The 23,897-nt window shown below is 57.4% G+C and overlaps 1 non-coding gene across 1 annotated transcript; it reads right to left on the minus strand.

Moving 5' to 3' along the window:
• Nucleotides 1-22,030: 22,030 nt before the first annotated feature.
• On the minus strand, nt 22,031-22,137 carry LOC138997481 (U6 spliceosomal RNA). The gene has a single exon (XR_011468945.1). It is a non-coding gene; the product is annotated as a U6 spliceosomal RNA (small nuclear RNA).
• Nucleotides 22,138-23,897: the final 1,760 nt, after the last annotated feature.

A 23,897-nucleotide genomic window follows, 5' to 3' on the forward strand; every position in this document is an offset into this window, starting at 1 on the left:
TTACAGGGCCCACCCGGCCCCGCTCCCGGGCCGAGCACAAATGATTAACTCCCAATTACGCCGGGGACGCGCCGGACACTCCAGACACTTCAGCGCACGGAGTGCGGGGCGAGTCCCGGGAGCCGGAGAGGGACGGGCGCGGCTCTCTATCAAAGCCCAGCGCGGCCACCGTGGACGAGAGCCAGATAAATTCACGGAGACCTGACAGCGGCTGCCGGGAGCGGCTCGGCAGAACCCAGATCTCTAATTTCTATCTGTTTTGAATTGCTGGCCTCGGATTTGCATTTTTATACAATCAGCTGAAAGGATTTGTTCTCTCTGCTCCCTTCCGCGGGCCACTCCGGCTGCACTGCTTCCCCTCACACAGGGAGCGTCCGGGACCTGTCTTGGGGAGGAGATGGGGGGGGGGGATTCCGTGTCCCAAATGCACCTGCCCCTGCGGCCCGAGAGGCCATTGGTGTCCGGGCGGCCCACGAAGGCCCCGAGCCATCGACCCCAGAAGAAGCTCAATGAATAAACATGCACCGCACAGCCGGCCGGCTCCTCAGCTCCTTTGGGGAAACAGTGACGTCCGGGGCGCCGGGGCGTGGCGGGGACTGGGGCAAACTTCAAACACCCATCCCTCGAGGGCGAGGGCGGCGGGGACCCTGCTCACACGTGGACAAGGGGAAAAGCTGCCCCCGGTGGCTAGGCACCCAGGACTCTTTAAGAAAACTGGACACCTAGTTGTTTCAGAGAATTCCTTCTCTTTTTTTTTTAAATGTCGATTCACATTCTTAAAGTAAATACAAGAAGCACCCTGCTGGTAAGGGAAGGCGCTTCTGACAGCCCCATCCCGCTCGGGGCCGCCCAGCCTGCCTTCCGGGCCGTGCCTTGGATGTGACACCCATCCGAGTGGCTGTAAAGGGACCACTTACGCTGCAAGAACGCAGTATGTGAGACGAACCAATGGCCCCCTCGCCGTGGACGGCACGCGGCGGGCACCACCGACATTCGTGATAATCCCTCCGAAGACTCACTCTGCTTCTCCCTCAGAGTCACACGTCCGACCATCGCAGCTCAGCAGAGGCTCCTCCCCCCTCAACCCACAGCCACGCCACGGAACACGACGCAGACGTAAGAAAAGACGGAACGCCACCACTTGTGGCCACGGATGGACCCTGAGAGCAGCGTGTTATGTGACGTCAGCAGATGGGACGGACCAGAGTCGTCTGACTTCACGCACCAGCGAGCGAGAAGACAAAAAGCAGCCGGTGGACAAACAGATATGACGAGCACAGATGCAAAAATCCCAGACAAACGGCAACCCAGTAACAGGACAACGGGCGCTAAAACGGACCCCCTCGTAGCCACGGCGACAGTCCTGGGAGGGGCGAGGGCAGGATGAAGCCGGTCAAGGAGACAGAGGCCAGGCTGGGTGGGGAGCACACAGCTGCCCTGTTGTAAAGCCGAACACCTGAAAGTTATTTGATGTCATTGCCCAGCGTGGCCCCGATGCCTCTATAATAATAAAAGCATACCTGGGAATGTGCTAATTAGACCGGACGTTCTTCCGGACGTCCTTCCTTCCAGACAAAGCGGCGGCGGGCGGGGGCCGAGGCAGAGGCGGGCGCCGGGGTGGAGGGGGCCAAGGCCGTTGCAAGAATTCCGTGCATCGGGCCTCTGGTTTAATCATAAAAAATAAACAACAACAACAATAGCTGTGATTAGGATTATCAGAGCGCTCACTCCAAGCCCTCACGCCCCACGTCTGGTAAATCCAAGGGTTACATGGGAGGCTCGGCCAGTGGCAGACGAGGTTGGGGAGACTGTGGGACCCGCACCCTCGTCCACGCTGGCGAACAAGAGCCCAGGGAGGGGAAGGCGGGTGCCCCAGCTGAACCCCAGGCAGAATTGAGGTCAGTCTCATGTGGATAAAAAGCCGTGGAACATGGACACCCTGGAACAGGATGCAGCCGTGAGAAAGGAGCATCGTGCACCCTCTGAGGCAGCAGGGAGGCCGGGAGAGCCTCGGGCTCCGTGAAGCCAGCCGGTCGGGCACAGGCAAGGGTCCCACGATCGCACTCACATGTGGAATCTAAGCAGCAGAATAAACGGATCCTCGGAGTGGACCCAGGGAAGCAGGGAACAGGGTGCGGAACCTCAGAGGGAAGGCGGGAGGGAGGGTGGGCGGAGTGATCAACCAAAGACCTTGCGTGCATCTAGCATGGCCCGTGGCACGGACAGTGGGGTGCTGAGGGCCTGGGGGGTGGGGGGGCTGGAGGGAGCCAATGGAGGGGGAGGGGGAGGGGGACATACGTAATACTTTCAACAATAAAGATTAAAAAGAAAAGAGGGAGGTCAACCTAACCCCATCCCGTCACCTGTAAGTCACCCGCTCGCTGCAGTGGGCGAGAAGCCGGTCGGTGGGGCGGCTGCTGGGAGCGCAGAGAGGAAGAGGCGGGCCCAGGGACACCTCTCCTTTCCCTGGGCGGCCCCAGCCCACCTGCTCCACCTGCTCGCCTCCGCCTCCCCCATCCTCCTCACCTGGCAGCCCAGGGCCCAGCTTCCCCCCAGGTGAGTTCTCGCGGCGGCTCTGTGCTGTCAGCTCTGCCTGTGGCTCCCTGAGGGGCAGCCCCAGCCTGGGGCAGTCCAAGGGGAGCAAAGGCCCCTGAGATGAGGGCAGCTGCCCCCGCCCGCAGGCTGCTCCCCTCTCCTGGGCCTGGGGAAGCGGGGTGAGGCGCGGCTGCCGGGCCCTGCCTGCGGGAGCGGCTTCCAGACCTTCTGGAGCAGGTGCTGGTGCCGCTGGGCTGTGAGGAGCTGCTTGGGGAAAACGCACGTGCGCCCTGGCCGGTGAGGCTCGGCTGGTTGAGCTTTGTCTGTGCCCCAAAAGGTCACGGGTTCAATTCCCGGTCAGGGCACGCACCCAGGTTCCGGTCCAGGTGTGTGCATGAGGCAACTGATCAATGTTTCTCTCTCACATTGATGTTTCTCTCTCTCTCTCTCTCTCTCTCTCTCTCTCCCTCTCCCTTCCTCTCTCTAAAAAAAATCAATAGCCCTGACCGGTTTGGCCCAGTGGATGGAGCATCGGCCTGTGGACTGGGGGGTCCCGGGTTCGATTCCCGTCAAGGGCATGTACCTTGGTTGCGGGCACATCCCCAGTGGAAGGTGTGCAGGAGGCAGCTGATCGATGATTCTCTCTCATCGATGTTTCTAACTCTATCCCTCTCCCTTCCTCTCTGTAAAAAAAATCAATAAAATATATTTTTTTAAAAAATAAATAAATAAATAAAAATCAATAAAAGCATAAATTGGGGGCGGGGGGAGAAAAAGACGAACGTGTGATTGTCCGACCAATGAAACCGTCCGGTGCACCTCCCCGGTAACAGGTGTTTAAGTCCTCAGACACCCGGGCCCTGCGCCTGCTCGCTGCCCGTCCGTGTCCCACGCCCGGGGTTGCCTGTTTGAAGGTGTGTCGGCTGCCAGCGGCCAGAAGGAGGCCAGGGGCCAGCTCCTGACTCACTGAAAACCCAGACTTGACGCGGTCCTCCCCGGTGCTGCGCGGTGATGCCGCACTTAGCGGCGTCCGACACTCCAACACGCGGTGGATCTGAAAAAAACAACGTTTCCGGGGCTTTGCAGAGAGCTGGCCGCTCCCAGATGATGCTGCCTTTTTCACCGTTATTGTCTTCTGTTTCCCACAATGCCTCGGCCCGAAGCAAACAGAAGCTGAGTGATTACCCCGAAGTGTGCTAGATGAACTGGAAAAAGTCTATTCAAACAAAGCTCATTAGTTCTGATACCTCCGGGGCGATGACAAATTAAGCGTCTGGTGAGTGTGCGTCCAGACAAAGGAGGGACGCCGGGAACAGGGCTGAGCGAGGCGCGGTGTCAATACGTCCCCCCGGAAAAGGTAGGAATTACCATCGGAGCTAAAACGGAATCCCTTTAAGGACCGTGTACGAGATAGATCATCCCTTCGCCCTGAAGTGCGTGGGGGGGCCCGGCCGGGATGGACTCGCCTGGCCAGGTGCGCGCCCGCCGGCCCACCTCACACCTCCGCCGCGAAGGCTGGGCGCTGCCGGGAACCGTCCAAGCTCCAGGTGCAGAGCCGCGGGGCCCGGAGCCGCTGGCTGCTGGGTCTCAGGCCGCAGCCGCCTGGCTTCGGAGGGCTCCAGGACCGTCCGGGGACCGTGTGCCCCCAGCCCAGGCGCACACAGAGTCCCCCTGGCTTTTGCCTCCCGGCCTGTGAGCCCGTCCACGTGAGCATCTTAGGGAATTCTCAGTCCTCGTCGTACTTGCGAGAACCTGGCCTGGAGACCTCGTGACTGATGGTTGAATGAATGAAGCACAGACGCAGGATGGAGGGAGGGAGGGGAGGCGTCAGGGTGGGCCACGGGGCTCTCCGACCAGCCCTGGGTTTTCCGTATGCCCGGCGGCCGCCATGCACACCTGCCTGCGGCTCGCAGCCTTGTGGCCTATTGTCGGGATTCCCAGCTCCCAGACGGACGACGTGGGGAGGCCTCGGAGAGCACCCGTCTCGGGGTGACGTGACCCCCAGGCCCGTTCCTGCTGCTCTTCCTTCTCATGTGAAACACGTGCCACTACAATGTTCAGATTTGTCACAAACGACCAGCGACCGGCTTCCTCGGCAGCTCGGAGACCTGGCTGGGCTGAGCCGGTGCCGCCACACAGCACAGACGGCCAGGACAGAACCCCAACTGCCCCTGTGACGGGGATGCCCATGCTCAGAGCCTCCGCCCAGCCCACGGCCCCGGTTCCACCAGCCTGGCCCCTGAGGCACAGGAGCTCACAGCTCTGGCCTGTCAGTCACAGGGCAGGAGACCAGGAAGTGGGCGGCGGGCAGAGCCCAGAGTGTGCCTGTGGCAGCCAGGGTCACCCCAGGCCAGCGTCCTCCCGGCCACCACGCCCTCTCCCTGAGGAGCCACCTGCTCCCTCCTCTGGTTTTGCCTCTCAGGGTCCCTCTCCCTCGGGGTCCCTCTCCCTCTCCGGGTCCCTCTCCCTCTCAGGGTCCCTCTCCCGCTCAGGGTCCCTCTCCCTCTTGGGGTCCCTCTCCCGCTCAGGGTCCCTCTCCCTCTCCGGGTCCCTCTCCCTCTCAGGGTCCCTCTCCCTCTAGGGGACCCTCTCCCTCTCGGGGTCCCTCTCCCTCTTGGGGTCCCTCTCCCGCTCAGGGTCCCTCTGCCTCTCAGCGAGGCCGGCTCGAGCACGTGAGCAGCTGTGTTCTTGTTCCGACAGCTCCTTTGCACACCCGCCCGTCAACATGACAGTATCTGGGAGTGTGGAGGGCTCTTCATCGCACCAGTAACAGAGGCGCGTTCCTGAGACACGTGCGCACGTGGATAAGAAACTAAGCCGCCGGGCCCGCCGCCCGCCAGGCCGCGCTCGGCAGGCCTGCGTGGTGTCATGGTCCCTCTCGCTAAGCTCCATGTCGGTGCCCGGGGTGCCCAGGCCTCTCGGACACACTCACACCCTCGTCCTCTCTCCAGCCCCACGGCTTCACGCCTCAGCCCTCCGCTCCGAGGCCACCACTCCGTCAGCACCCCCTCTCCCCGCCGTGGGCACAGCTTCCTCTGCCCCATTCTCTCCACTGGAATTTCCCTGCCATGTCTCACACTCAGCATCCAAAATGCCCCCCAAAGCTCCGGGAATGCAGAGGGGCCCCAACACGGCACTGGCACCCCAGCTCCACCGAGCCCTGGCCCCTCCGATCGGCTCATTTAAAATGTTGATACTTTGGTCCTGGCCGGTTTGGCTCAGTGGACAGAACGTCAGCCTGCGAACTGAGGGGTCCCCGGTTTGGTTCCGGTCAAGGGCACGCACCTCGGTTGCAAGCTTGATCCCCGGCCTCTGAGGCTGTGGGGACAAGGAGGTGGGGAGGGGGTCCCTGTCCCTCCTCACTCACCAGCATGTACCTCATGACGGCAGGAACGAATTGTTGTTTCAATACATGTTTTTATTGATTTCAAAGAGGAAGGGAAAGGGTGGGAGAGAGAGAGAGAGATCAATGCTGAGAGAGAACCATGGATCGGCTGCCTCCTGCACGCCCCCTACAGGAGATGGAACCCACGACCCAGCATGAGCCCTGACCGACCGGGAATCAAACCGTGACCTGGCTCACTCCACCACGGAGCCACCGGCTGGCCTAACAGAAAGTCTTCATCTCTCTTTCTTCCCCAGAATGTCCTCGCCTGTTTATTACTCATTTAATCTTCCAAACGAACTTTCCCCGAAGTGAAGTTTTGGGGGAGAGAAATGTCTTTCTGTTTCTGAAATTATCTTCACATTTATTATCTTCTTCCAAATCCATCACGAATGCTTGTGAGCAGCTTGTCTGCAGGCCCAGCCCTGGGCTCTCGGTGACCCTGAGGGGCCTGTCACGGGGAGGGGCGGGGGAGGGAATGACAAGCCGAGGGGTAGAGGACAATGTCCCCAGGGCAAAGGCCCTGACTGCCCAGAGGAGCAGCTGGGGGAGCCCTGGTCCCCTGGCCCGACCTCCTCCGGGCACTGGCCAGCCTGGACCCCTGTTAACCTCAGACGATGAGGACGGAGGGACGGAGGTGTCGGGGGCCAGGGGAGGGTCAGGGAGGTGGGGAAGGGGCATCACCCCAAGCACACAGACCCTGGAGCAGCCAGACCCCGAGGATCGGGACAGCATACAGCAGGTGCTCGCCTGTGCTGGGCGTGGACGGGCAGCCGGGCAGCCTGCTCCTGGGAGTGTTGGTCGTGTCCCCTGAGGGTTTTGCTCCTGTTCCAGGGAGATGGCCCCGAGGCCAGGACAGCGCTGTCTCGCCCTCATGTAGCAGGACTTTTTTTATCTTAAAATGTTCAATTCTCTTGAATGTCTCAAAACAAAATTTGACTTGGAAATTGTGCTTCTCTTTGTGGTGGTGGGTTGGGAGGAAAAGGTGGAGCGATTGAGAAGCACAGACTGGTAGTTACGAGACAGTCCCGGGATGTGAAGCACAGCACGGAGCAGGGTCAACCCTGTTCTAACAACCACGCCAGGAGCCGGTGGTGCCGGGACGAGCAGGGCCACCCTGGGAGGGAAGCGTATGATTTCCTAACCGCGGGCTGCACGCAGGACACTCGGACCCAATGATGCTGAATGTAAAGTGCAACTGAAAAACAGAAATAGCAGGCACCGCGCGGGGACCTCCGCACGCAGCCTGGGGCCAGGAGGGGCACCCCCTGCTCGGGGCGCCCTGCCACTCCACCTGCAAAAGGCGTTTGAACGAACGAAACTCCAGGCACCAACCCTGCTCCCTGTCGGGTCCGGACCTATTTGCAGGAGCCTGTGACGGACACGGCTCTTCATGGGCAGTTTTCATGCAAAACCACTTTGTGTGCAAATATCGCAGGAGCAGGAAGACCGAGGCTTCCACCCGGGGAGACGCCGGCGATGAAATTGCCCTTGATCGTCGGCCTGTTCCCATTAGCTTTATCCTGGGCCGCAGAGCACAAACAGGGCACGTAGGGGAATGAACCTGCAGGCGCCTCTGAGAGCAGGTGGGGCGCGTGGGCCCGGCTGACCCAGCGTCCTTCCTCGCCACGCCAACCGCGGCCTGGCCACGGCCGAGGTGGAGGAGAATCAAGCTGTCACCCGCGCTGGGTCCTGTCCCTCCAACCCTGCTGCCTGGGCAAGGCTGCTGTGGGCTCAGCGCTTGGGGGGGTCCCCACCCCAGGAGGCACCAGGTGGAGGCACACGGGGCCACCGCCACAGCCCAGGACGCCTCGTCCAGAGCTGCTTGCACGTGGGGCCGTGTCCAGCGAGGCCGGGAGCCCAGGAGCCCGTGGGCTTCCTGAGGAGGGGCCCAGGCTGGGCCTGAAGGGACAGGTGGGCAGAGTCTGAAGAAGCCAGGAGAATGGAGAGTGGGGGGGGGGGGGGGGGAGATCAGCGGGCTGGGGCCTCTTTTCCCGGCCACCTGAGCCTCTGAGCTGTGACTTCCCCCGCCCAGGGTCCCTGGCAGGTGCGCCCCGGAGCCCCCGCCCTTCCTCTCGGCACAAAGCCCGCTCTCATTCCCGCGGCCGGTGAGAGGCAGGTGGGGAACAATGCTATCTGTGCGGGCGGCACCCAAAATACGACTGCCATTTATTCCGTCTGTGGAATTAGAGCGCCCGCCGTAATGAATCATCCCCCCCGCCCCGCCGCCTCGGCTCCGGTCCCCATTCAGGGCCTCTCACCGCGGCGCAGGCTAAGAATAACCCGCCGGGCGAGCGCACGTCCGCCCGAGACAATGCGGGGCCCAGACGGCCATTGTGGGCCGGAGAGCGATGCCCACGGGGGAGGGGCTCCGGCCGGGCTGGGGCCGGTGGGCATCGTGGCGGGAGGAGGACAAAGCCCGCGGCGAAGGGAAGGAGGGTCCCGGGGCGGGAGGGGGGGGGGGGGGCCGGGGTCCCGGCTGCACCTGGAGCAGGGACGAGGGCCGTGTCCAGGCTGCTCCCCCGCCAGGTTGTTCCCGTCGGTGCCCAGGTCCCGCGCAGAAACCGCTGCCACAGGAAGAGGAGCCCCCCGCCCCCCGCAGGGGCCCTCACCCTTCATGCAGGGGCAGGTTTCTCAGCACGTCCGTCCATCAGTCCCTCAGCACAGCCTCATCCCAGCCCCGCCCACCCAGCCTGCAGTTGGCCCCGCCCCGGCCTGCAATTGGCCCCGCCCTCCCCGACCTGCAATTGGCCCCGCCCTCCCCAGCCTGCAGTTGGCCCCGCCCCGGCCTGCAGCTGGCCCCGCCCCAGCCTGCAGTTGGCCCCGCCCCGGCCTGCAGTTGGCCCCCCCCCCCCCCCCCCCCCCCGCACAGGCCTGCAGTTGGCCCCGCCCCAGCCTGCAGTTGGCCCCGCCCAGGCCTGCAGCTGGCCCCGCCCCAGCCTGCAGTTGGCCCCGCCCAGGCCTGCAGCTGGCCCCGCCCTGGTTGGAGCTGGTCCCGCCTCCCTCTCCCCAGTGCCTGCCCCGTGCAGGCTGGTGGCAGCAGGTGTCCCCTGGGGCTCTGACTGGGGTCCCCACTCACCCTGGGCAGGGGCAGCAGACCCGGGCCTGCCCTGTAACGTCCCGCACCAGGGCCAGGCCAGGCGGGTCCGGGAAACCACCTTCCCAGGCCCCATGGCTGTGGTCTGTCTCCCCGAACCAGCTACAACTCCGAGCCCTCTGGCCGCCATGCCTGCAGCCGCGGGCACACACCTGTTCTGATGAATGAAAGAATGCGTGGGTGAGTGAGCGGAAGGCCGTGTGCTCAGAGCATGGAACAGACCCGGAGGGAGAGAGGCCCGAGGGGGCTGCCCCGGGCCCCCAGGGCGTGAACGGCGAAGGCGGGCTGGCTCCGTCCGACCTTGAGATTCCAGCAATGACACAGGAGTCATTCCCCCTGGTTTTGGTGGCGGTGGTGGTTCCAGCTTCATATGTTGTGGACTTAGAGCTGAAGAAGTCAGAAATGGGGAAGCCACAGGGTACAGAGGGGAAAAACAACAAAAGCCTGGTCCCGCTGGACAACGGAGAAGGAAGGAGGCACCTAGAGAGACAGAAAACGTTCCCATGACAGCCACCCTCCTCCAGCTGACACCACAGACGAGAAAATGAAAAGCTGTGGTTCTATCCACAGGCCAAGGAGGAGTCTATGCCTCCACCCTCAAGAGATGTAACAAGGAGGCCCGGCCTGTGCGGCTCAGTGGTCGAGCGTCAACCTATGAACCAGGAGGTCACGTTGCAATTCCTGGTCCGGGCACATGCCTGGGTTGTGGGTTCGGTCCCCAGTAGGGGGCGTGCAGGAGGCAGCCGATCAGTGATTCTCTCTCATCATTGATCGGCTGTTTCTATCTCTCTCTTCCTCTCTCTGAAATCAAAAAAATATTTTTTTAAAGAGATGTGAGGAGGAATGCCAACTGGGGGACCATCCGAGGAGCCCGGGCGTGAGGCTCCCTCTCCCAACGCGTCAGTACAGACCTGGGAGCCTGGACTCCCCTCCCACCCCTGATGGAGGCAGAGTGGGCGCAGCGAAGGGCTCTCCGGACAGGAAGGACGCTGTGAAACACCAAGAAGGAAGAAAGGATCGATGCTAACATGTGGGTAATCACAGTAGGCTCCCCTTCTCTTGCGATTTCCAAATTGTCTTGGGCGGTTGAAGCAGAAGATTGTACCACGGTTTGATGTGGTTCTAACTGTCTGTGGAGAAAATACTTTAAACAATGATATTGTAAGTGGGGAAGATAAAGCTACTTAAAGGGAGGAAATGCTTCTCCACGTCATTCAAACGGGTGAGATGACAAGACCAGAAGACTCTGATAAGTTATGCACAAAGATTGTAAAATCTGGAGCAAGCAGTAAAAATGTTATACAAAAAGATACGCTCAAGCAATTCAGATAAATCAAAGCGGAATTCTTTAAAAAAAAATGTTCACATAACCCACAGGAAGACAAGATAAAGAAAACGGAGAAACAAACCCCAGAACACAAACAACCAAACAGTAATGGCAGAATTAAGTTCTAAGAAGCCAAAAACTATATTAAGTGTAAATGATCTAAATACACCAATTAAAAGAGAAGGCAGACATGGATTTTTAAAACACGACCCGATTACATGCTGTCAACAAGAAACTCAGCCCTGGCCCGTATGCTCAGTGGTTAGAGCATCAGCCAGTGCCCTGAAGGGTTGCAGGTTCGATCCCCAGTCAAGGGCACAAACTAGAGTTGCAGGTTCGATCCCCAGCCCCAGTTGGGGCACATGTGGGAGGCAACCAATCGATGTGTCTCTCTCACTTCAATGTTTCTCTCTCTCTTTCTCTCTCTCTCTCTCTCCCTCTCTCACCCACCCCACTCTCTCTAAAAATCAATGGGAAAAAATATTCTCAGGGAAAGATTAACAACAGCAACAAAGCAAAAAAACACTCACTTCAAATACCACAGTTTAGGCAGGTGGAAAGCAAATAGATGGAAAAGGCATATCGTGCAAATCTTAACGGAAAGCGCTGGTTGTGGTGACATCAGATAAAATGGACTTCGGAGCAGGGGCAGGGGAGGCCGATTACGAAGAGGGTCCGTTCACAGAGAACGCGCCTCCGCTTTGTCCAATTATTCTCATGTGCGGGGGCAGACGTGGACGACGGTGCGCAGACACCACGCTGAGAGCTGCCACCTGTGCAGGGTAAACGGGCGGAGCCGACGGGAAAGAGACAAACCCGCAGTGTGGTGGTCCCTCACGCTCGGTCCCCTCTCTCCGCAACTAGACAGGAAGCCAGCAAGGATGTGGACGGCCGCCCTGACCGGTGTGGCTCAGTGGATAGAGCGTCGGCCTGCAGACTGAAAGGTCCCAGGTTCGATTCCGGTCAAGGGCATGTTCCTTGGTTGCGGGCACATTCCCAGTAGGGGGTGTGCAGGAGGCAGCTGATCGATGTTTCTCTATCATCGATGTTTCTAACTCTATCCCTCTCCCTTCCTCTCTGTAAAAAATCAATAAGATATATTTTTTAAAAAAAAAAAAAAAAAGCATGTGGAAGGCCTCACAGCACCATCCACCCACAAGAATGAGACGGCATTTATAGAACAACCCGCCTACAACGGCAGAACACGCATCGTCTTCAAGCGTCCACGGGACACCAACAAAGGTGAAGGGATTTAAGTCACACCGAGCGCACCTTCGCCCACACCCAATCCAACAGGACCAGCAATGGAGAAACGGGTGGGTCCGTGAGTACATTCCTAGGAGAGAGTTTGAAGACGCACGCGAGAGAGATGGAAGCGGCCAGCTCCCCCTGTCCCCTGACGCCCAGGCCGCAGGCACCTTGCAGAGGGAGGCAGGACCCACATCCACAGGCACCCAGGATGCAGACGGGTGCTCCCAGGACAGCAGCAAACAGCACCCACGCTGCTCCCACGCACAAAACAACAGCTTTATGTTTTCTTTTTTAAATAGGTTTGTATTGATTTCAGAGAGGAAGGGAGAGGGAGAGAGAGAGAGAAACATCCATGATGAGAGAGAATCATTGATCGGCTGCCTTCTGCACGCCCCACACTGGGGACCGAGCCCACAACCCGGGCCTGTGTCCTGACGGGGAATCGAACCCCGACCTTCTGGTTCCTAGGTTGACGCTCAACCACTGAGCCACAACAGCCGGCTCACAGAGCGTATTCTTGGATTATTATTTATGTATTAATTACGGTATTATGTAAAGGGTGTTCCAAAATTCACGCAAGATTTGAATTTTGCTTGAGCATTAACAACAACAGAAAAAAAATAAAAGCCTAATTTTACTTGGTTTCTTGAATCAGATTCTAATATCTGCTGCCCTTTGATTTCAATCCCTTCAATTTGATAAGCATCACCAAGTACCAATGACGGCCCAGGAGCAGGGACAATGAAGACCCACGAAGACCACGGCTTTGCGTATGTGCCAGCAAAGCCGTGGAGGCCATTGACCTGATGTGCTATTCCATACATAACCCTAGACTGTATACTTTATGAATCAATAAAAAATTTACAATTTTTAATTATAAACTTGTGTTTTCTATCAAAATTACTTCTTGTGTGAATTTTGGGACACCCTTTATTATTATTATTAATAATAACAGGTACGGGACCGGCGGGCAGGGGACATGTGCTGGTCAGGCGGGTGCCTGGGCCCCCGGACAGCTCTCTCCACGGAAAACCCAGGAATTGCTTCCGTGATTCGCTCACTCGGACGACGTGAACATGGGCCCACGGCTTGGGCGTTTCCCCGAGAGGTTTCTCGGCTGCCTTTCGAGCCCCTCGCTTCCCGGCAGAGCAGCCACCAGCCTCGCTTCCAGGCTCAATCTGAGCACCACCTTCGTGAGCGGCTCTGGGTACACCTGCCCCATCTCCACCCAGGGTGCCAGCCAGGTGAGGGCGCCCCACCCCCGGCTGCCGCCTCTGCACCAGCCGCCACCGCCAGCCGCCCGCCCGTGCCCTCGCCTTCCTGGGACCTGCCAACCATGCTCTTCCCACCAGAGTTAAGTCGGCGTCTCCTCATGAAACGGGCGGTTTTTGCGGCTGATACCGCGCGCCCAGGGCGCACATTCATCTCCAAGACCAAGATGGTGAGTTTTAACGATGAAAAAGGCCTTTCTAAGGGGAGCTCATTGGAACTCGTTACGTATATAAAGGCCACCATTTAAAGATTCGGTAACTCCGGTGATGATCTTTTTAAAGCAGATTTACAGCAGAAAACAGTTAGATTCTTTGACTTCTGTTATAATTTTCCATTTTGTAATTTAATACCCCTTTAGTTTATATTTGCGCATTAAAAATACAGCATCTAAAAGTCCATCAGTAAATACTTTTAATAAGTGCAATAAATAAGTTTTACAGTGTGCATAAATCTAAAAACAAAACCCAACATAAATTGTTAATCTTACACTTTTTCTCATTAATTGCAGTACATAAACATATGTTTTATACAAAGATATTTGCTACAAAATAAGTATAATAAATACAGTTTACCGCATGTATTAATCTTAATAGTTACAAGCTGTTAATCTTATATATTAGGTAATAATTTGCAATAAATAACTGTTTATTATCTTGATGTTTGCTTGTCTTGGGTTTTAGCAATATGCAATAAAGAAATGCAATTTTGAATAATTTGATTGTAAGACTGTTGGGGAATACTGTACGTTGTAATTAGCTGAGCGAGGATGCTGGTCACAAGAAGAACCGTGGAGATGGGCTAAAACAGCCAAACCCTATGTCGGTGAGTCCACAACAGCACATATTGTGTATTATCTGAAACAGTTCAGTTTCAAATAATACACGATTTTTAAAATGCAAATGCAATCAGTGGGGCAGGTTGCATCCGTTAGTGCTGTCAGCCCTCCATGCTCAGAGGAGACGCGGAAAGCGGGGAGCCCCGGGTCCAAGCCCAGGTGGGCACACGGCTGCCTCGGCAGGAAGAGGACCGCTCGCCCTTGACCGAGGCCCCTCCATGTGGGCGGGCCCCTCGGGAGCCGCCAGCGGAGCGGCACGAGCACCCACACCAGCCTCCGCCCGCACCCCCTCAATCCCACGGAAGACGGCGGCACGCCCGTCTCTCAGGGAGGGGTTTTCACCGTCCCTGAATCGGATAGAAACTGTTCGTTGTATGTGCAAAGGTAATAATTTGTCATAAATAATTGTTCATTATCTGGGTGTTTGCCCGTCTTGGACTTTAGCAATAAAGCCGCGCAATTTTGAGTAATTAGATTGTAAGATGGCTGGGGAGAGGCGGAGGATTGTAATGAGCTGAGGGAGGGTCCTGTGGGTGAGACACCAGGGCAGAGCCAGCCCTCTGTGCACAGAGACGCAGAGCCGGCCTCGCAGTGAGCACACGGGGCCTTTAAATATCCCTCGGCCCGGCCCCCGTGGCTCAGTGGCTGAGCGTCGACCTAGGAACCAGGAGGTCACGGTTTGACTCCCCGTCCGGGCACAGGCCCGGGTTGCGGGCTCCATCCCCAGTGCGGGGTGTACAGGAGGCAGCCAGTCCGTGATTCTCTCTCATCATGGATGTTTCTGTCTCTCTCTCCCTGTCCCTTCCTCTCTGAAATCAAGGAAAACATATTTAAAAAATAAATAATAATAATAAATATCATCCACACAGAGAACCGAGTGCCTTTCTGCTGTCCCCACTCGAAAGCCTCCTCGGAGGAGAGCAGCTCAGGCTGGAGCCGCGAGCTCCCGAGGAGCCGGGAAGCTCAGGCCCGCGTGCGGGTGCGGGAGGGGGAGGGTGCAGCCTCGGGGGAGGGTCTGAGCCAGGACGCAGGAGGCCCCGGTGCTGCCCAGTGGGCACCACAGCCTCACTCGTTTGCCTCACCCCTCAGGGCGGCAGCCATGCCCGGTCACATGTCCGTGGGCACAGAGCTGGCCTGGTCCCAGCAGGATGACCTCGCATTGTCCAAGGAGGACCCTGTGGGCACCGGGCACAGTCACCTCCCCCGGACAAGAAAGGAGGGGGGGAGCGAAGGGAGGGAGGGCGGGAGGAAGGGGGCGGAGAGAACACAGTCCCAGATCCATAGAACACAAACCACTTCCTGCTGTGGGCGATGTTAGCACATACATTCACACACACACACACACACGTGCGGACACGCATGCACCACGCCGTCTCCACACCGAAGCCACCCACCCTGTGCCCCACCTCCTTCTACACCTCGGGCTCTCCGTGGCCTGGCACAGCCGGCCGGCCCCCACCCTCTTCTCACCCGGCCCCCTGACTGATCACCAGCCACCGCGCTGCCCGGCCGGTGTGGCCGTCCACAGCCCGGGACTGTCCCTCAGGACATCCAACAGCTCTGCACACGGTGCCCCGCCCGGGCCTGGGCCTCGGGCACGGCCGATTCCCGGTGCCCGGGAGCAGGTTCTGGGGCCAGAGGACCCCGGCTCATGACTTGTCCTCCTCCCCGTCCCCAGCGCGGGGCTCCCACCGGTCAGTCACCCCGCTGTCGGCCAGGCTGCGAGGCCGTGCTGGGTGCTGGGCGGGGTGGCTGCAGCCCCCTCCCCAAGCCCCGCGCCCTCAGCAGGCGGGTCCCTTCCCGGGCTCCCACCCCTAACCCTAAGGTGAGCCGCCTGGTCTCAGGACGCAGAGAGGCGCAGGGAAGGACTCGCCCACCGCCACCCCCACCCCTACCCTCACCCCCATCAGGACCCGAGAGGCCCCGCCCGTCACCCCGGGGAGGACTTTGGGGGCACCCCGAGTATGAGGCCCTGGCTGATGCATGAGGGGTGTGAGGGGTGTGACGGCCGCACAGCGGGGCCTGGGGCTGTTTCCTAAACTTGGGGGGGGGGGGGGCGGGAGGGAAGGAAGTGGGAAAGTCAGACCTGAGCCGCGTGCCCCCGGGGCCCCAGACCCCGCGCCCCGGGTGCACCGGCCACGCTGGGACCCTGCGGCCAGAGGGAGCTCGTCCATCCCCCAGGAGCCACCGTTCTCTCCTCCCTCCCGGCCACCGGGGCTTAGACGTGGAAACCGAAACGCGGCGCAGTGTTCAGCGCCCGGTGATGAGCGGAATGAGCGGGATGAGCCGGATGAACCGGCGCGAGGCGGGCAGAGGTCAGCGGGCGGCGGGTCTGCGGGCGCACACTGCCACCCGGCGGCCGCGCGCGGAACTGCACCGCCCGCGCCCCGCGGCCCCAGCCGCTCCACCTGCAGGGAAGTGGACCCCGAGCTGGCAAAGGCCATCGCTCACTCCCGCCCCAAACACACCTGCTCTGATGGGCAGCTCCGTGCACAGCCTCCTTAGTCTGTGATGCGCGTACAAAATGCATGTCCATACCATGTTGACGCCCGATTGTCTACATAACATTTCAACGGAAGTCATTTTCATAAATATCTTTTTTAAAATATGTTTTTATTGACTTCAGAGAGGAAGGGAGAAGGAGAGAGAGAGAAACATCAGTGATGAGAGAGAACCATGGACCGGCTGCCTCCTGCACGCCCCGCACTGGGGATGGAGCCCGCACCCGGGCCTGTGCCCTGACCGGGAATCGAACCCTGACCTCCTGGTTCCTAGGTCCACGCCATCCGGGCCCTAAGCATCTTTTCAAGGGCTGCCTACTATTTAAACTTATGATCAAAAATCAGTTAACCGCCCCCCAATGACTGTTCATTTAAAGTGCCCTGGGTGTGCTCTGATGGCGGACGAGGTGGTGACTGGCCTCTGCATGGCCCTGGCCACAGGGGTCACTGAAGCTGGGCTCCAGGAAGGGGCGTCACATGTCTAAGGTTCTACACGGCGTGACTCTGTCTGAGACCCGTGATCTGCGGGATGTTCCAGGAAACGGCGGTGACGGGGGAGGCCCGGCTGCTGCTCCGGAAGTCTCTGCCGTCAATCAACGTCAGCCCTCCCCTCTCACTGTGCTGCGAGACGCCAGGCCCGTCAAAATCCCATCAAAATGGTTTGATCGTGTGTCACACTGATTTCAAGTTTCATTTGAAAGTAAAAAGAAGTTTAAAAATACCCCAGTAACGTTTTTTAAGGGAAAGAGAAGGAGAGAGAGCAATGGGAGGGGATCGCGCCATCAGATAGATATCGCAGAAACCTGCAATCATTAAAACCGTGACGCGCAGAACAGAGAGCACGGAAACAGGCCCGAACTGCACATTTAATTTGAACGTGAAGGCGTTTCCATCCGTGGGGAGCGGATGGGTGATCGATAAAGACATAGGTACAATCTGCCACTCGTTCAGCAAACAAATAAAATCCGTGCCCTACCTCATCCCGTGTATTAAAACAGAGTTAAGGATTTGAATTTTTAAATGAAGCTATAAAAGCACCATTTACATAATGTACTGTAATGGGAGAGCTCTCTGTGCGTCCAACTCCAAATGCAGACACTGGAGAGAGGAGAGGGAGCTGGGTTTGCATCGTACGGATTTAAAATGGCCATATGTGGAAAGTGCCATTTTCAGATTGAGAGGTAAACCAGAAACCAGGGAACGATATTCTCAACGCATCACGGAGAGAAAGCTTTCTTACAAACGAATAATCGGCACCAACATTCCAGGAGAAAGCAACGTATTGAGGACATAAACAGCAATTCACAAATAAATCCACGGATAAAAGACACTCAACCTTATTAGTGATCAAAGGCATGCAAATTAAAACAAAAATGAGCTGGTATGGTTCAGTGGTTGAGCATTGACCTATGAACCAGGAGGTCGCGGTTCGATTCCAGGTCAGGGCACATGCCCGGGTTGCAGGCTCGATCCCCGGTGTGGGGCGTGCAGGAGGCAGCCGATCAACAATTCTCTCTCATCATTGATGCTTCTATTTCTCTCTCTCCCCCCTCCTCTCTGAAATCAATAAAAATATATTAACAAAACAACAACAGGAGATCACGTTTGCTTCATTCTGGTGAATATAAAAACAGTGATAGCAGAGAGAGCTGTAAAGGAATGGGGAAATGACTCATTTCACTGACGGGGTGAATGGGGTAACCTCTGTGAGGGGCGATTTGTCAATACCACCACAATCCCTAAAAGTCAATCACGGATGTGTAAAAAGATGTAGTGGTACGGTTGTCCACTGCTATCCAAAACAAGCCAAGCGCCCGACAAAGAGTAGGGAATTAGGCATCTGTGTGTGTACGTATAAATGATCTCCACACGGTAGCGTCCTTAAAAGTAATGCTAGAGAAATGTACCGAGTAACATTCACAGGCTGCTCAGCGATGAAAAGCAAGGCACAAACCGTGTGGCCAGGCCCTGGACGTCTGGGGGTTCACCCCGCCCCCACACACACACACTGCTCCCCCTCACACCGAGTGGGCCCCGTCTTCCTCACCTAGAACCGTGGGCGCCATCCCTGTTCTCTGGAAGGTTCTCCTCGGTGACCCAAGAATCATGCACCTCATGTACTCCTCCTGGGGTCACCTTCCCTGCCCATCTCCAACCCGGTCTCGTCGCCCCAATTCACAGGCCAGGGCTCACCTCCAAACATATCGGGCACCACACATCGCAGCAGTCGGAAAGCGAGATATTTTTAAAAATCAAAATTAATGCAAACAGAAACCATGATGAGCAATATCTCAAAATGTTAAACAAAGACCCTCTGGCCTGGCCCTGCCTGACCCCAGTTGGACCTTGGCCCTGCCTGTCACACTCAGCGCCGGGCAGGTGTCCTCGCTGGTCCTGTGTGCCCGGCCCCTGGTCGAGAGCGGGGCCCGGGGTCAGAGGGTCCCAGGGACCCCAGAGTGAACGACGCAGGTGGAAGGGGCACCGGACGCTGAGCTGGGAGCTGTTCCCCACTCGGACCCAGAACCGCTGGAGGCTCCACTCCGACCCAGAGGTGCCCCCACGGACCGGCCCTGCCACCCAGCAGGCCCCCAGCTTCCCGCAGGTGGGAGCCGGCGCCGGGCTGGAGGCCCCTCACCGCTGCCTGAGAAACGACGTACTCTGTGCAGAGCCCACGGCGAGCAGTGGACACACAGTCGGACGGGTCTGAGCACACGGGACCGATGTTCTGTGGACCCTGACCATTCCCCCCTTTCCTCACAAGGGCCACGGGCGGACGTGGGTGTCGGGGCTTCCGCGTGGAGACCTCAGCCGGACCCCTCCCAGGCCCCGCGCCCTGTCCGCGTCCTCGCTGAGAACCTGTCCACGTGAGGCGGTCAGACCCACAGGGATGGCTTTGCCTGAAACGCGCTGAGGGCGCACCCGGCCGCTAAATGGAAATGTCCTCCGCCAGGCTCTCCTCGCTCGTTCGTGTAAGCTCTTTATAAGAAAGGGAGAAACGGAGAGGTGAAGAAAGGCACCATGTCACCATTTCTCTTTCCCCACCGTTTTCTTACCCCGTGTCCCTGCTGCAGTGACGGCGAACCTATGACACGTGTCCGAGGTGACACGCGAACTCATTTTTTTTTTGGTTGATTTTTCTTTGTTAAATGGCATTTAAATATATAAAAAAATAAATATCAAAAATATAAGTCTTGCCCTAACCAGTGTGGCTCAGTGGATAGAGCATTGTCCTGCGGACTGAAGGGTCCCAGGTTCGATTCCTGTCAAGGGCATGTTCCTTGGTTGTGGGCACATCCCCAGTAGGGAGTGTGCAGGAGGCAGCTGATGGATGTTTCTCTCTCATCGATGTTTCTAACTCTCTATCCCTCTCCCTTCCTCTCTATAAAAAAAATCAATAAAATATATTTTAAAAATAAAAATAAAAAATAAAGTCAGTGGAAGCAATTCTCTTTGTAAAAAATATATATATATATGTCTATATATATGTCTTTGTTTTACTATGGTTGCAAATATCAAAAAATGTCTCTATGTGACACGGCACCAGAGTTAAGTTGGGGTTTTTCAAAATGCTGACACGCCGAGCTCAGAAGGTTCGCCATCACTGCCCTAGGGCCTGAGCTGCGGGGGAGGATGGGAGGAGCCGCGGGGGTCCACGCGGCGTCTGCTCTGTCTGCTGCCACACTCTGCCCCTGGACACTGCCTTTGCCTCTGGTTTGGAGGGGCAACTGCGCTTTTCTGCCTCGGAGGATGGAAAAGGGGGGAGCACCCCAATCTTCACCATTCACTCCCCAGATCCCTGCAAAGAAGCCCAGCTGGGGAGGTGCCCGCGCCCGCCCGATGCCAGCAGCCCAGCACTGCCGGCTCCTTGTGGCCGGGAGGTGGGTGAGGAAGGGGAGGCACACGCCGCTTTGACCCTCTGTTAAAACTCCCCAGGGGTCCAACCCCCTTTCAGGAGGGACCTCGGGTGCCGGGTCCTCCCGGAGGCCCCATCGACCCCCACGTCCGCCCCCTCGGCACACGAGTCACACAAAGGCCTCCCGCTCCCGTGGCGGCCACGCTCAGCCCTGGGAAGTTCTGCGTGACCTTTTATTAACGTTTTTCTAAACCAACATGGTTTGGTTTTGTGGGGATATTTTTTTTTTTTTTGCTACGAGCACCCTGAGGAATTATGAAAAATATTTTTTTCTGTAGTTTATCCCATATGCACTTAATAGGCTCACAAATATAATACCATTATAAAGAAGAAAAACTGCCAACTCTGCTAAAAAAAATTGTCATAACACTAAATTACGATATAAATATAAAAGGAGTGTGTCTGTGAAATATTCACTCAACGAGCATCCCCAGGTGACGGTTTCGCGGGGCTGCCTGTATCCCTGCGAGATCCATAACGCGTTTGGATCTGCCGCCTGTCGCCACATGAATCAGGCCGCTAATGCATGTGCCTCTCAGAGCAGGATGTCTTCCCCATAGAATGTGCTATAAAAAAAAATAAAAAAAAAAAGCATGGCGATCCGGCTGCTTTGTCTGATCGGCATAATTTAACGTCTTGCTTATCACACTGCATCTTAAGGAAAAATACAGTGTCCCGCGTCGATGTTTACAATCTATGGCTCCGTCTATGCAAATAGGCTTTCCCGAGCCCGGGATGACATCACCAAGGTCAACGATGTTTGAGATATTCTGAAGCGTGTTCCCCACCTGCTCCGTGCGCGGTGCTGATGTCCGACATACGCACGCGGATCTCCATGCCTTCCCCGGTGTCCCCGCTCACTGTCTCACCGCGGCTTCCCACGGGCGGCTCCGGGAGGGGTGCTCCCTGCCCGAGGGAGCCGACCCCGCGGCCCGTCCCGGGAGAGTGTGTTCAGGTGGCAATGACGCGGTCCTTAGCCTGCATCAGCGGGGCGGCTGCTCGCTGCCGTGGGAGGAGGGAGCGGTGGAAGCCAGTTCAACGACACGGAGCCCAGCTCAACACACGTGGCCGATCACACACCTCCGTGACCTTTTTCTTTTCTTTTTTAAGTTTGTAATTTCTTCTTTTTTTAATATATTTTATTGATTTGTTGTTTTTTTTTACAGAGAGGAAGGGAGAGGGATAGAGAGCTAGAAACATCGATGAGAGTGAAACATCGATCAGCTGCCTCCTGCACACTCCCTACTGGGGATGTGCCCGCAACCAAGGTATATGCCCTTGACCGGAATCGAACCCGGGACCCTTCAGTCCGCAGGCCGACGCTCCATCCACTGAGCCACACCGGTCAGGGCACCTCTGTGATCTTGGGTTCCTGCCACAGGTTCCAAAGTGGGCAACTGTACTTAGGCATCACACGTGTGCACCCACATGCACACATGACCACGCGTGCACACATGGACACGCGTGCACACCGGTTTGTGATTGGGTGGAAGCACAATGAAGGCTACAAGCCACGTGCTCCGCTTCTCGCTCTGTCCTTGTTTCTCTGAGAGGAATTTGCGATCGCGTTCGTGTACATCTCCCTCAGGTCACTGTGAGCCAGGACGAAGGCTTCGTTATTCCCACGAAAATGAGGGGAAAGGCATGAACTCTGACCTCCGGTCCCCAAGCCCAGAAGAGGAGGTGAGTGAGAGATTGTTGGTATCAAAGGTATCTGATCCCGGCCGGCGTGGCTCAGGGGTTGAACGTCGACCTATGAACCAGGAGGTCACGGTTGATTCCTGGTCAGGGCACAGGCCCGGGTTGCGGGCTCCATCCCCAGTAGGAGGCGTGCAGGAGGCAGCCGGTCCATGACTCTCTCTCATCTCTGATGTTTCTCTCTCTCCCTTCCTCCCTGAAATTAATTTAAAAAAAAAAAATATGGAACGCTTCACGGATTTGCGTGTCATCCTTGCGCAGGGGCCATGCTAATCTCCTCTGTATCGTTCCAATTTTAGTATATGTGCAGCCGAAGCGAGCACTGAAATTAAATTTTTTTAAACTTTTTTTTTTAAAGGCATCTGAGCTGTGAGTTCGCAACCCGGCCTCCTCCCCAATCGCTCTGCATTTCACTCTCCAATCATGGGGTGGGGCCAGATCAGACCAGACCACAGTCACCCCGACACCAAAGCCAGCAGCTGCGGCCGCCCAAACGGGCCAGTTCTAGGAAGAGACGCACCCCCCAGAGCGGGACCAGCGGCGGGGGGCGGCCGGCTTTCCGTCGTGTGCTGCTATGACCCTGTGGCCGCCACCGGCTCTGGGCCTCACAGCACTCCAGGGGCTCCCTCCGCCAGTGGCAGCCCCCCCCAATCTTTGGGGTCCTCAGAAATCCCAAGGCAAACCCTCCGAACCGATCTAGTCTTTGTTTCTGTTTTTGTTAACCCTCAGCTGAGGATATTTTTCCCGTTGCTTTTCAGAGAAAGTGGGAGGGAAGAGGCAGGGAGGGGAGAGAGAGAAACATCCATGAGAGAGAGATGGATTGTTACCCCCTCCGTGTGCCCCGACCAAGGCCGGGGATCGAACCTGCAACCCAGGTATGTGCCCGGGACCGGAAATCGAACCCGTGACCCTTCAGTGCATGGGCTGGCGCTCTAACCACTGAGAACACTGGCCAGGGCCTAATCCAGTTCTTTTTTTGTTTTTTAATATATACTTTTATTGATTTCAGAGAGGAAGGGAGAGGGAGAGAGAGACAGAACATCCATGATGAGAGAGACTCATCAATCGGCTGCCTCCTGCAAGCCCCCCACTGGGGATCGAGCCCACAACCTGGGCCTGGGCCCTGATGGGGAATCGAACCGTGACCTCCTGGTTCATAGGTCGACACTAACCACTGAGCAACGCCGGCCGGGCCCAACCCAGTTTCTAAACACGGCCGATATCCCCGCCTTCAAGGACCGTGTGGGTGTCTCCCAGCCCTTTCATCGGGACCCTTGTCCCCGGCGGAAACTTCATCAACAGACTTGGCTGCAGGTGACCTTCCTGCTGGGCTCTGGCCCTGGGCGTCCCCGAGCCCCAGGGGTGACGCTCAGTGGGGGGAGGGGAGACAGGACACAGGGCAGCAGGCACACGCACGGGCTTCCTGGAGAATTCCAGGTTCCCGGGAGGTTTCCCAAAGGCCAAAGGCTCCGTGAGCATCTGGTCCCCCAGAACCTCGGCTGCGTGCGAGGCGGCAAATGTTAAATCATGGGGAGAGAGCGATTTCTCATCGTTCCCAGCACATAAATGTAGCTCAGTGCATGTGATTGTAAAATAGTGTTTCTACTTACGTCCCTACACATCTGCTGCTGTGTTTACTCATCTCTCGTTCTGACTTTTAGAAACAGCAATCAATCTATTTTTTAATCCCCTCTCCGATGACTGATTGTTCATCGCGATAAGGGACAGAGGGCGGCCCCGGGAGGATGGCCCAGCTCCTCGAACCCCGTCCCCTTCTAAGATGCACGGGGGTGGGGAGACTGCTTCCCGGTCCTGGGTGCTCCCTGCAAACTCACTCAGGGGCTGGAGGCGGCTCAGTGGGTGTGCACAGTGAGACTCCCACCCCTGTGACAGCCAGTGCGGCAGGGAGAGGCCCTGGCGGCACCTGCCACACGGTTCACCTTATGCTGCATCCCAGATACGGAGGCTATGGACGGCTGCGTGGAGAGTCAGTCATCGCCGAGCCAAACGGGAAGCCCATCGGTAGGAGGAGGAGCAAGAGGAGCCTCCACTTCTGGGCCCTGGGAAGAGGGAGGCGTCACCA

This window comes from Myotis yumanensis, unplaced genomic scaffold (assembly GCF_028538775.1).
Source record: "Myotis yumanensis isolate MYYU_CA2020_CCGP unplaced genomic scaffold, mMyoYum1.0.hap1 SCAF_18, whole genome shotgun sequence".
NCBI classification, from domain to species: Eukaryota; Metazoa; Chordata; class Mammalia; order Chiroptera; family Vespertilionidae; genus Myotis; species Myotis yumanensis.